Genomic DNA, 12,316 nt, shown 5'->3' on the forward strand with positions numbered 1-12,316 from the left:
TATTTAGAAACATGTGTGGTCCACAGAGACTGATATTGCTGCTAAGTTGCCAGTTCAATTATTAAACACTGAATATGCCTAATGGTGCACCAGTATGAGATGTCTCCAGAGGTATGGTTTCAAATGTTATTTTGTGGTCATGATTACTCGAAGGTAAGTTAGTCCTGGGTGTGGATTGCATCTTTGTTTGTATTAGGGAGTTTGTGTTTTTAGTCAATAGCAAAGGGTAGTTATTTTGGGGATCTTATGAAAGATAAGACCGACAGGTTGACACTATGCCAACCGCAGTTTTGTTCCAGTTTGAGGGCCAGATGTGGTGAAATCAAGAGGCTGAAATGTCAGAAGTGGGCACAGACGGGCAGAGTGAGAGGATTAACGCAGTGGCTTCAAGCCATCCAGGCAGTTTTGCTATCATGACCTTGTCGACTAACTGCCAGTCAGCTCAGACCTCCGAGGGTTTCTGCTTCCTTAGCCGAGGCTGACATTGTGTCTGTCACGCCAAAAATCCTCCTTCCTTGTGACCCCCCCGGAGACACTACATGGCAGGTAGCAAGCAGAATGTAGACACTGTTTCACTCTGAACCTCAAGGAGACAAAAAGCAGAGAGAGATTAGAGACTCAACTCAATCAACCTTGGCTAAAATTTTCCTTCTGAATTAAGAAATCTGACAGGGACAATTGGAGGACATACTCAAAGACATGCACAAAAAAAGTCATTTTCTCATCACGCAGCCACAGGATTCTATCTAGAAGAAAGTGAATAAATTAAATCACATTAGATAATGCCTTAGTACTTGACACTAGTGCCCAATTTAGATCTGTAAAGCCTAGAGCACAGAGCACAGAAGGAGCCTATAGCTTTTTAATAGCAAATATATGACAAAACTGCAAAGCTTTTGGCTGTGATAACCTTGTTTTAATTATGCAATTACATGGCCGTCTTCTAACCCTGCTCTCTCAGTGCATTTAAAAGCAACCCCTACAGTCAGGACCATTTGTTCAGCATAACAACAACTTTGAACTTGCGGGAAATATTATGCAAAAATCTCTCCTTTGATGCAGAGCAAGTGTGCTTATTAAACAATTAGCATAGTTATGCTGGTGGTAATCACCCAGAGAGATTGTAAATTAGCAGGAGAGTTTAAAAATAGTCTTGCTTGAAATTTCTGTGCAGAGTGCTTAATACCTCACTGTATGCCCAGTAGCAGAAGATTTGTTAGTACTGCTAGTGCACATATACCTTCATAAAGTCAACAATATCTTTCTATCGTCATAGGTTTCATTCATTAATGTTGCACAAAAGAATATTTTCAGTAATAAGAATTGTGCTTTAAGCAAGAAAAACCCAGCAGCAACAGCTCTCCTGACTCAGTCACAGATAAAATTGTGTAGAGGGAGGAGGTTTTATTATCTTGATTTTATCTTGATATTATCTTCATTTTGACCCGGACACGTTTATGTAAGTAAAAAGTTGTTCAGATCCAAAATAAACATTTCTCTTTGATGTACTATGTTTTGACTGCTTCTGAATATACATTCAGACCCAGGTGTGTATGCAAGAAACTTTCTCTCCCCTATTCTTGTCACTGTTCTCATGTCATTTCAACACACCAAAAATGAGCTCCAGGAGGTTGACGACTGAAGAAGCTTTATCACTGCTTTTCAACTGGGATAGTGATGAAGAAGAAGATGTTTCAGAGACTGAGGATCTTTCAGAGGCCGAGGACAATGTTATTGATGATCCAGACTGCCAATTTTCAGACGAGGAGGAGGATTCTGAGGGAGAGTGTGCCACCATCTCTACATCAAATGAAAACCAAGGAATGCAGCAATCATCATCCACAGAGGAGACATGGACATCTAAAGATGGTAATATAAAATGGTCATTATCACCACACCGAAGTCAAGGCAGGCTGTCATCTTCTAATGTCATCAAAATGACTCCTGGTCCTACAAGATTTGCCATCACACGAGCTGATGATATTCAATCAGCATTTCAACTCTTCATATCCCCTCCAATAGAAAGGATCATACTGGACATGACTAACCTGGAAGGGAGGCGTGTATTTCAAGAGAAGTGGAAGCCACTGGATCAGACTGACTTGCATGCTTATATTGGAATTCTGATATTAGCTGGAGTATACAGGTCCAAGGGAGAAGCAACTGCAAGTCTATGGAATGAAGAGAATGGAACGCTAATCTTTCGAGCAACAATGTCTTTGGAGACATTTCTCAAGATATCTCGTGTGATCAGATTTGACAACCGTGAAACCAGAGCTGGTTGACGTGAAAGAGACAAACTTGCTGCAATCAGAGATGTATGGGATAAATGGGTGGAAATTCTACCTTTGTTGTACAACCCTGGTCCCCACGTTACTGTTGATGAGCGCCTTGTCCCATTCAGGGGTCGCTGTCCTTTCCGACAGTATATGCCCAACAAGCCGGCCAAGTATAGCATCAAAATATGGGCAGCCTGTGATGCAAAATCTAGCTATGCATGGAATATGCAAGTGTACACTGGAAAGCTACCTGGAGGAGCATCTGAGAAGAATCAGGGGATGCGTGTGGTGCTGCAGATGAGTGAAGGGCTGCAAGGGCATAACATCACCTGTGACAATTTCTTTACATCCTACTGGCTTGGAGAGGAACTTCAGAAGAGAAAGCTGACTATGTTGGGAACAATCAGAAGAAATAAGCCAGAACTTCCCAGTGAAATTTTGAAGATGCAGGGAAGATCTCTGCATTCCTCATTATTTGTTTTCACTGAGAAAGCAACAGTTGTTTCATACTGCCCAAAGAAAAACAAGAATGTTCTTGTCATGAGCACAATGCACACAGATGCATCTCTGAGCACAAGAGATGACAAAAAACCACAAATTATCCTAGACTACAGCTCCACCAAAAGAGGAGTAGACAATCTTGAAAAGGTCACAGCAACATACAGCTGCCAGCGCAAGATAGCTCGTTGGCCCTTGGTAATTTTCTACAATATTTTGGATGTGTCTCCTTACAATGCCTATGTCCTGTGGACTGAAATCAACCAACATTGGAATGCGGGTAAATTGTACTGACGTTGCCTTTTCCTGGAAGAACTGGGCAAAAGCCTTGTCACTCCCAAGATCCAGATGCGAGTCAGACCAACTCGATCCCCAGCAGCAGCAGCTGTCATTGAAAAGGTCAAGTGTGCACCATCCAACCAATCTGCAGTGGATTCAGTGGAACCAGGTATAAAGAAACGGAAAAGATGCCAGGTCTGTCCCTCATGAGAAGACATTAAAACAAGCACTGTTTGTGAGAAATGCAAGAAGTACATCTGCAGAAAGCACACAGTTACATTCTGTCCATCATGTGGACAAAATTGAAAATGTTGAACACTGAAAAACTGAGAAAATCGGGCAAGTTAAAAAGAAATGTGTTTGTAAAGAAGGGAAAACTTTTACTGAATTGTTCTTAAAAAGAGTTATGGTAATTCAAACTGTGTTGTATGTCTGTGTTCTAAATGTTTTTCTAATGGAAAATAAAGTTACTATTGTTTCATCGCAGTTTTTTGACAATTCTGAGTGGATTTACACAGTGCGGGTCATTTTGACCCGCAACATAATCAATGTGATTTTTTTTTCAACATAATACAAGGGTTAAACACCTAAAAGTCAGATTTATTGAACATGGCAAAATGTGAGTGCGATTCCCAAATAGTGCTGAATAGTGCTCATATTGAATTGAATCAGTTCAATTCAATATGATGTGTCCAATGTTACAAGAGCCATGCAGTTTAGGGCAAATTAAGAGATAATATTAAGGTTTGGGTAACTTACTAACAGGACAGGTCTAGGTTGTTAATTGCAATCAGAAATCAGTGTGTTTGGTCCTTGTATTTACAGTCAGGTCCATAAATATTGGGACATCGACACAATTCTAACATTTTTGGCTCTAAACACCACCACAATGGATTCCAAATGAAACGAACAAGATGTGCTTTAACTGCAGACTGTCAGCTTTTATTTGAGGGTATTTACATCCAAATCAGGTGAACGGTGTAGGAATTACAACAGTTGCAAATGTGCCTCCCACTTCTTAAGGGGCCAAAAATAATGGGACAATTGGCATCTCAACTGTTCCATGGCCAGGTGTGTGTTATTCCCTCATTACCCCAATTACAATGAACAGATAAAAGGTCCAGAGTTCATTTCTGTGTGCTGTTTGCATTTGGAACCTGTTGCTGTCAACTGCCAAGATGAGATCCAAACAGCTGTCACTATCAGTGAAGCAAGCCATCATTAGGCTGAAGAAACAATACAAACCCATCAGAGAGATAGCAAAAACATTAGGCGTGGCCAAAACAACTGTTTGAAACACTCTCAAAAAGAAGGAACGCACCAGTGAGCGCAGCAACACCAAAAGACCCGGAAGACCACGGAAAACAACCGTGGTGGATGACCAAAGAATCCTTTCCCTGGTGAAGAAAACACCCTTCACAACAGTTGGCCAGATCAAGAACACTCTCCAGGAGATAGGTGTATGTGTGTCAAAGTCAACAATCAAGAGAAGACTCCACCAGTGTGAATACAGAGGGTTCACCACAAGATGTAAACCTTTGGTGAGCCCCCAAAACAGGAAGGCCAGATTAGAGTTTAATAATGATAATGGATTGGATTTATATAGCGCTTTTCAAGGCACCCAAAGCGATTTACAATGCCATTATTCATTCACACACTGTAGCCACAGCTGCCCTGCCCCCTGACAGAAGCGAGGCTGCCATATCGCGCCATCGGCCCCTCTGGCCAACACCAGTAGGCGATAGGGTAAAGTATCTTGCCCAAGGACACAATGACCAGGACAGAAAGGCCGGGGATCGAACCGGCGACCTTCCGGTTACAGGTGCGCTTCCCAACCCCCTGAGCCACACGGTCACCCGTGTTTGCCAATGAAAAAGCCATCACAGTTCTGGAACAACATCCTATGGACAGATGAGACCAAGATCAACTTGTACCAGAGTGATGGGAAGAGAAGAGTATGGAGAAGGAAAGGAACTGCTCATGATCCTAAGCATACCACCTCATCAGTGAAGCATAGTGGTGGAAGTGTCATGGCGTGGGCATGTATGGCTGCCAGTGGAGCTGGTTCTCTTGTATTTATTGATGATGTGACTGCTGACAAAAGCAGCACAATGAATTCTGAAGTGTTTCGGGCAATATTATCTGCTCATATTCAGCCAAATGCTTCAAAACTCATTGGACGGCGCTTCACAGTGCAGATGGACAATGACCCAAAGCATACTGCAAAAGCAACCAAAGAGTTTTTGAAAGGAAAGAAGTGGACTGTTTTGCAATGGCCAGGTCAATCACCTGACCTGAATCCGATTGAGCATGCATTTCACTTGTTGAAGACAAAACTGAAGGGAAAATGCCCCAAGAACAAGCAGGAACTGAAGACTGTTGCAGTAGAGGCCTTGCAGAGCATCACCAGGGATGAAACCCAGCGTCTGGTGATGTGTATGTGTTCCAGATTCAGGCTATGATTGACTGCAACCAAGTATTAAAAAATGAATGTTTGATTTATGGTTCTTATTCTGTCCCATTACTTTTGGTCCCTTAACAAGTGGGAGGCACATTTGCAAACTGTTGTAATTTCTACACCGTTCACCTGATTTGGATGTAAATACCCTCAAATAAAAGCTGACAGTCTGCAGTTAAACATCTGGTTTGTTTCATTTGGAATCCATTGTGATGGTCTATAGAGCCAAAAATGTTAGAATTGTGTCGATGTCCCAATATTTATGGACCTGACTGTAATTTGCAGCGGCACTATGGGATATTTGTGAATGTCCCCATGCACACACTTAATTTCCACCCTCTCTGCTTCCAACAATGCCCCAGGTCAAACCAGGGTTTGGTGAACCAGAGTCTGCATGCAGCCTGTGTCCACCAAAGCCTGGTGTATACCCTCTTGGCACCTTACCGGCATGCTGTACGTCCCTCTAGGACTGAGGGAGGGTGTTGGAGGGCCAGCAACACAGAACACTTGTCCCACCTCCATCATGGGGCATTCCCGGTGGACATGCCCCAGTTGCCCGCACCTCCTACATGCCTGTCCCGGTGCTCGTGCGGTTCCTAGCGAGTTAGGTGCCAGTCTCTGTAGCAGCTGGGAGAGAGAGCAGAGGGAAGCGAGTTAGTGTCCTCATGCGGCTGCTGTTCTGAGGCGGCGACCACAATAATGAAGCGTCCCGGAGCCTCCACCTTGGAGCTTGAACAGGCCGGCTTCTGGGTGGCATTCGTGGCTACCCTGCCGCCTCCCTCGGCCGTGCAGAGAGGAATCCTCGGCCAGGGTCCATGTCCAAGCTACCTGGGCACGGGCAGACCCACCATGGGAAGCTCCACCATGAACTGCTCCATGACAACTTGCTCCATGATGTGAGTGGTTGCAGCCACTGCCTCACCACGTTGCTGAGCTGCCTAGTGTAGGCGAAAGGCCGGTCCTCTGGCCCTATCTGTCCTTCCTGGAAACACCGGTGATAGTCCTACAGCTCGAGGCCTAAGCGGTCCACAACCGCCTGCCAGACATCCCCGAAGCTGCTCCTCACTGTTGTTGGCAGGCTGAGAGCCAGTGGCTCTCAGCAGTCAGAGCAGCCTCAGTGCACACTCCTCCTTCGGGTAACAGCATGCCACCTCCGTGGCCTGAAAGACCTCCAGGAAAGTGTGGTGGTCGTCTTCCTCCCCCATGCCGTAGAGGAATACTAGCAGGGGTGGTGGTGGTGTCAGCAAGGAACCAGCCCGAGTGACCAGACTCTCTAACACCTTTGTCCGGCGCTCAGACTGGGCCCACAGCTGTTCCAACTGGCAGTGAAACTCCGCCTGCTCCAGCATCATAGCCACCAGCTCAGCCACTGTCCGGGCCAGCGGCTCAAATGGCTAGGCTGGCCGTGGTTCCGCCATGTCATGGCTTGGGTTTCGGCACCACTTTGACAATGACGGACCCGACAAGAGGAGCCTTGCAGTTTTGGAGGTCTTTATTGGCTGGGTTTCCACTGTGCAGCTTTCCAGCTGCCCCTGCTTCTGTAGCAAACTCAACACACCCTTCACCTCAGGTCCCAGCAGTGTTGGTCAAGTTACTTTAAAAAAGTAATTAGTAACTAATTACTGATTACTTCTCCAAAAAAGAAATCCTGTTACTTAACTGATTACTTATTTTCAAAAGTAATTAGTTACTTCTCAAAAACATAATACACAACCTGAATAAGTAACAAAGCAAAAAAACCTTTCAGCCCAGTTCTTTTTTTATGCATAATCTATCATATAACATGTAATCAAATGGAAAGCCGACTTAAAATTTGTTTTAATCTTTTAACTTTATGCACATTGCATCAAGCAAAAATTAAATTCTATCAACAGTCTTTGACTTAAAGAAATTGTTTAACATTTAAACCTATTTTCTGCATATTCCAACAGTTAAAATAATGCATTGTTTTGTGTTTACACTCACTCTTTCAAATAGATGCAAGTAAAACACAGCAGAAAATAAATAAAATCAAAGATTCAGCAGCTCTGAGAGTCGGTGTAAAACTGCTAACTGATCAGATGCAGAGGAATGGTTTCTTAGAAAAGTTTCAGTCATGAAACTCTTAATGTCAGTTATGATTCAGTTAAGAATTCGTCACAGTACAAACAGCACATGTGAAGGTTTCAAATGATTTTCTTATGTCTTCTGACAGTACTGATCTCTATGCTTGTTAGACCTCAGTGCAGTATTTGCTATAGTTGGCTATAATACTTTACTACAGACATTAGAACATTGAGTAAGTATTAAGGATATTGTGCTGCAGTGCTTTGAATCATACCAACCTAATAGACTCCAATGTGTTCATGTAAATACAGGGTCTTCTTTACACACCAAGGTTAATTATCCATTCCACATGAGAAAATGTTACTTTTAGTCAAGTCTTGCATGCTCCGTTGTTTAGTTGTGTTTATTCAAAGTTTTTTGTACTGGTCTTTAATTTGACTTTGATTTACTATTTTATTTATCACATTTATAACATTGTTTTTTGCTTGGTAGTCATTTTTATGGGTAATTTGTTTCTCCAAATTTTTGGAGACCTGGAATGTTTGGAGATCACTTTGGTCAGCTTCTGTTATTTTTAAAACAGTGTGAATGAATTGATTTGACTTGTAAGTCTTCATTTTATGCACACTACTGAGCTTCTGAGCATCAGCACTGAGCTATGCTTTACATTTTTAAGCATTTCAGAGAGGTGACATTGAAGATTAACTTCACCTCCCATTTTCAGTCCTGAACTAGGATCAGTTGCAAGCACTGAGGTTGGTAATATGATACAAAGACGTAAAGCACTGGGTAACAGTGCTTTGCGCCCCCCGTGTAAAGGAGCAATTACACAATTATTTAAGGTACCATGTTAAACTTAAGGAGTACACCAATCACAGTGCATACAAATGTCCCAGTCTCTAAATGACTAGATGGAGCGTTGACTAGATCAGATGGAGCGTTCTTAACATTGGATAGATATTTAAAAAGTTATGAGATACAGGTTTTTTTTGTTTTTTCTTTTATAAAAGTCTCATTACTATTAAACTAGTCATGAATTTCACATACTGATTTTTTTCTCTTTTGATATACATCAAGACAAGATACATATTACATTTTCCACATTTACAATGTTTCTGATTCAGGCTAAGAGCCAGCTGAGCAAAACTCTGTTCTTCTTTTTTTTAGCCAAGTAATATTTCCAACACAGCACTGGTGAATCTGCGACCCACTAATGAAGGTTCTTTGCAAGGCTTTTGCAGCTGAATATGTCTTTCCTGAACTGAACGTCAGACGCCGGAGATTTTGGCGGAAAATTGAAGCGAATGGTAGCTTAGAATTGAACAAATTTCTTTAAGCTTCAGTTTTACCAAATACACTTATCAATTGTCTTATAACTAACAACATTTGTCTGAATCATCCTTAACACCCTGGAGAACCACGGGGAGAGTTTAGAGGCTCTCCAAGATTACATATACCGGTGCTTTCAGGATCTAGTGATGAAGAAGGCTCAGAGTGCATCTTCCCCGGCCAAAACTGAGATGCTGTCATTGAAAAGATGTCGCCTGGCAGACTCCCCCGGCACAACATCGCCAGCCGGCAAAGATATTGCAGACATCCTAGAGTTTTAATTTAAATCCTTGCGAAATGTTATAAGATTTTTATGTATATTATGCTCTATTTTACTTAGGAGAACTTTAATAGTTTAGCTTCATTTAAACTTAGTGTGTGTGACATCAGTGTGATCACTGCATTAGGAAGCTGCTGAGCAAACCCTGATATGGCCAACGAACTCACATATCTTCGGTTTACATATAGGGAGTTGTTTCTCTCTGTATGTTCCGCCCAAGAATGGAATGCAAGCTGTCTGACTATATAATAAAGAACAAGCTGATGCCCCGGCGCGAATCCTCCGTGACTTGTCTCATACACGTCATTGTGTGAGGCTGTGTTGGGGCATTCGTCCATGTACATGAAATATCGCTGAGTCTGTGTTTCTTGCCTCCTGAGTTTTCTCTCAACATTTTTGGTCCTTCGAGCACAGGAGGGAAATATATCGAATAATTTGTTCGTGACTCCCTAACCAGAGGTCCAGAACTGCATCCTGACGTCGTGGGATCCCGGCACCGTAAGACTGTCGACAGCCCTCCGAGAGGAGGATAAAAAACCTAGGACGTGAAATTCGGGTCTAGGTCGGTGACTTTAGCCCCGGGCCACGGCGGTGGGATCCAGTGAGCGGCCTCAACACTAGCCAGAGAACCCAGGAGGGGTAAGAAACGACTCCATTGTGAAAAGTCTTGCGATAAGAAAGAATAAAATAGGCCTGAAATAATAAAAAGAGTCTAGGCACATTCACCCGAGACTGAATGAATTGGACTGGTTGTTGAGATAGCCGAAAGTATCTCTGGAAAATTCTGGTGGATTGACTCTCCACGGATAATAAGTACTTAGGCTGAGGAATAGCCGTGAAATGTTCCTGGAAGTTAAATAGCAGCTGCGCGTTCAAAACTGTGTGTTTGTGTGTTTACTTTGGAGAACTAAGTCACGTTGTGGTCTTAGTGGACCAGACTAGTTCTGTGTAACAGTTTTCAGTTCACGACTTGGCGACAAGGGAAAAAGGTTGAGTTCCGCCTCATAAAAGTCGCATCGCTTCTGTTTAGCAGAAGTAGAAGGGCATGTGACCACCCTCTCCCGAGTCGAGCGTGCCAAGGGATTGAAAGCTGTATTTGTTGTACTTTGTGTATAAAATTACATAAAATAAGAGAATAATAAATAAATAAGAGAATAATAAATAAATAAACTTATTAACAATAAAATAGTAATTAAATACAGAAATGGGGAATCAAAATGGGAAATTAACAAAAGATGAGCTATTTATGGAAAAAAGATGCCCCGGGGCAGGAAAAATAAGTGTTAAAAGATGGAGAAATAAAAGTAAATTACCTAAAACCGAATGGACGGGAGAATGTACCGAAGAAGCTATGATTAAATTAGAATCTATACTCAAAGAAGAAATACGTGTCACAAAAAACAAAAAGGAAAAAACTAAACGTGAAGAAGAGAAGAAAAAGTTGTTTGCAGAATGGAAAAGGGAAAGTGTGCGTAGGAAAGAAGGCAGAGAGAAAAAACAATTAGAAAAAAAGCAGAAAAAGGAAAAGAAAGTGTTATCTATGTCAGTTGCACCAGATGACGAAACACATAAAGTGCAGCGTCCATTACCACATAATCCTGATCATGAGAATGGCGCTGCCGGTGGGAGGCTTCCTCCTCCCCCATATTCACATGATGATAGTGAAAGTTGTGTTACCACTGACACAGAGCAAACCCCAAAAACTAAACGCAAGAGCAAAAAGGGTAAAAACCAAAAACTTGCATCACCAGGTGCTCGTATGGGATACGGTTTGCGATCCAAAGGCAAACCTGGGCCATACTCCGAAGCACAAAATCTTTTAAATAATATGACCCTGAAAGACTCCCCATTCGATCACCATTGTGATGGATGCGGAGGACCTCCTGACCCACCTGGTCCAGGAGCGGGGGCATATCCCATGATACAAGTAGCAAACCCTCATTTTATGATGCCCCAAGGTCCTGAAGGTGAGGTAGACACACGCCAGACCATCCCAGTATTCCGCCCATGGACCCCAGTTGACCGTCAAAACGTCATAAAAGACATACCTCCCTTGCAAGAGGGCGTTACACCCTGGGGAGATGCAATTCGCGAAATAATAAATGTATGGGGATTAAATGGCCACGAAGTAGTTCAATTATTTCAAGACTGCCTGGGATTAAAATGGGGAAGAGTTAAAGGAAATTTCACAGGAAATAACGGCGCCAACCCCCCTATACCCCTGCCACCAGGTAGTGTAGAATTAACAAACGGAGTAAATGACGTACTCGCACGAGTAGCAGTAGTGTTGGCCCCAAGAGCAGATTATGGTAAAATAGGACAAACAACACAAAATGATACAGAAACTCCAGCAGAGTATCTAGATCGACTGCGCCCAGTGTTCAGACAACATGCAGGGATAGACTACAACGAAGATGACAATAGTGGATATCAACAAGCGCTAAAACGAGCCGTTTTACAAGGTCTGAAACCACAAGTAAGAACCCATGTGGAGAAGTATTGGATAGAGCAAGACACAGGAAGTGTTAGTCAGGCATTACAACATGCCACACACGCACACGGAGTGATAAAGAAAAAAGAAAAAAAGAGTGTGTTCGTGCTCGATGAGAGCTCAGAAATGATTGCATATGTAGGCAATTACAGAGGAGGATACGGTTGTAGAGGCCGTGGTAGGGGAAGAGACAGACAGCAGTACAGAGGCAGATACCAAAGTGATAAGAGTAAACAAAGAAGGAGGGAAAGGAGCGGAGACAGAGATGAGTACGAAGAGAGGAGGTGCTGGACATGTGATAAACTAGGACACTTTAGGCGTGAATGTCCACAAAAAACTAAGCAAGAATGACTATCTGAGCGACACACCCAACCTCGTGATAGTGGCAGTGACAGAGAGTGCAGCAGCCGCTCAGATGAGGAAGTGTATAACATCAGCGAACTACTGGCAAACCTAGATGGGAAGCCACTCATGCAGCTAAAAATAAATGGGCAGGAAATTGAGGTTTTGTGTGACACTGGTGCGTGTAGAACAGTGCTCATACAAGAGCCACCAAACACTCGTTATTCAAAGGACACCTTGTTAGTTAAGACTGCCTCAGGTCACACAAAAGCCCAAATCCTAACCAAACCCCTGTTTATTCGACACCCAGAAAG

At 42.9% G+C, this 12,316-nt stretch overlaps 1 protein-coding gene and 1 pseudogene across 2 annotated transcripts in view; one reads left to right on the plus strand and one right to left on the minus strand.

The window, feature by feature from the left end:
- LOC109197015 (ATP-dependent DNA helicase PIF1) overlaps positions 1 to 12,316 on the minus strand; it is a 933,009-nt gene that overhangs the window by 83,029 nt on the left and 837,664 nt on the right. The window lies entirely within an intron of this gene.
- Positions 1,474 to 3,482, plus strand: LOC112843742 (piggyBac transposable element-derived protein 4-like; annotated as a pseudogene).

Source organism: Oreochromis niloticus, linkage group LG23, assembly GCF_001858045.2.
Source record: "Oreochromis niloticus isolate F11D_XX linkage group LG23, O_niloticus_UMD_NMBU, whole genome shotgun sequence".
Lineage (NCBI taxonomy): Eukaryota > Metazoa > Chordata > Actinopteri > Cichliformes > Cichlidae > Oreochromis > Oreochromis niloticus.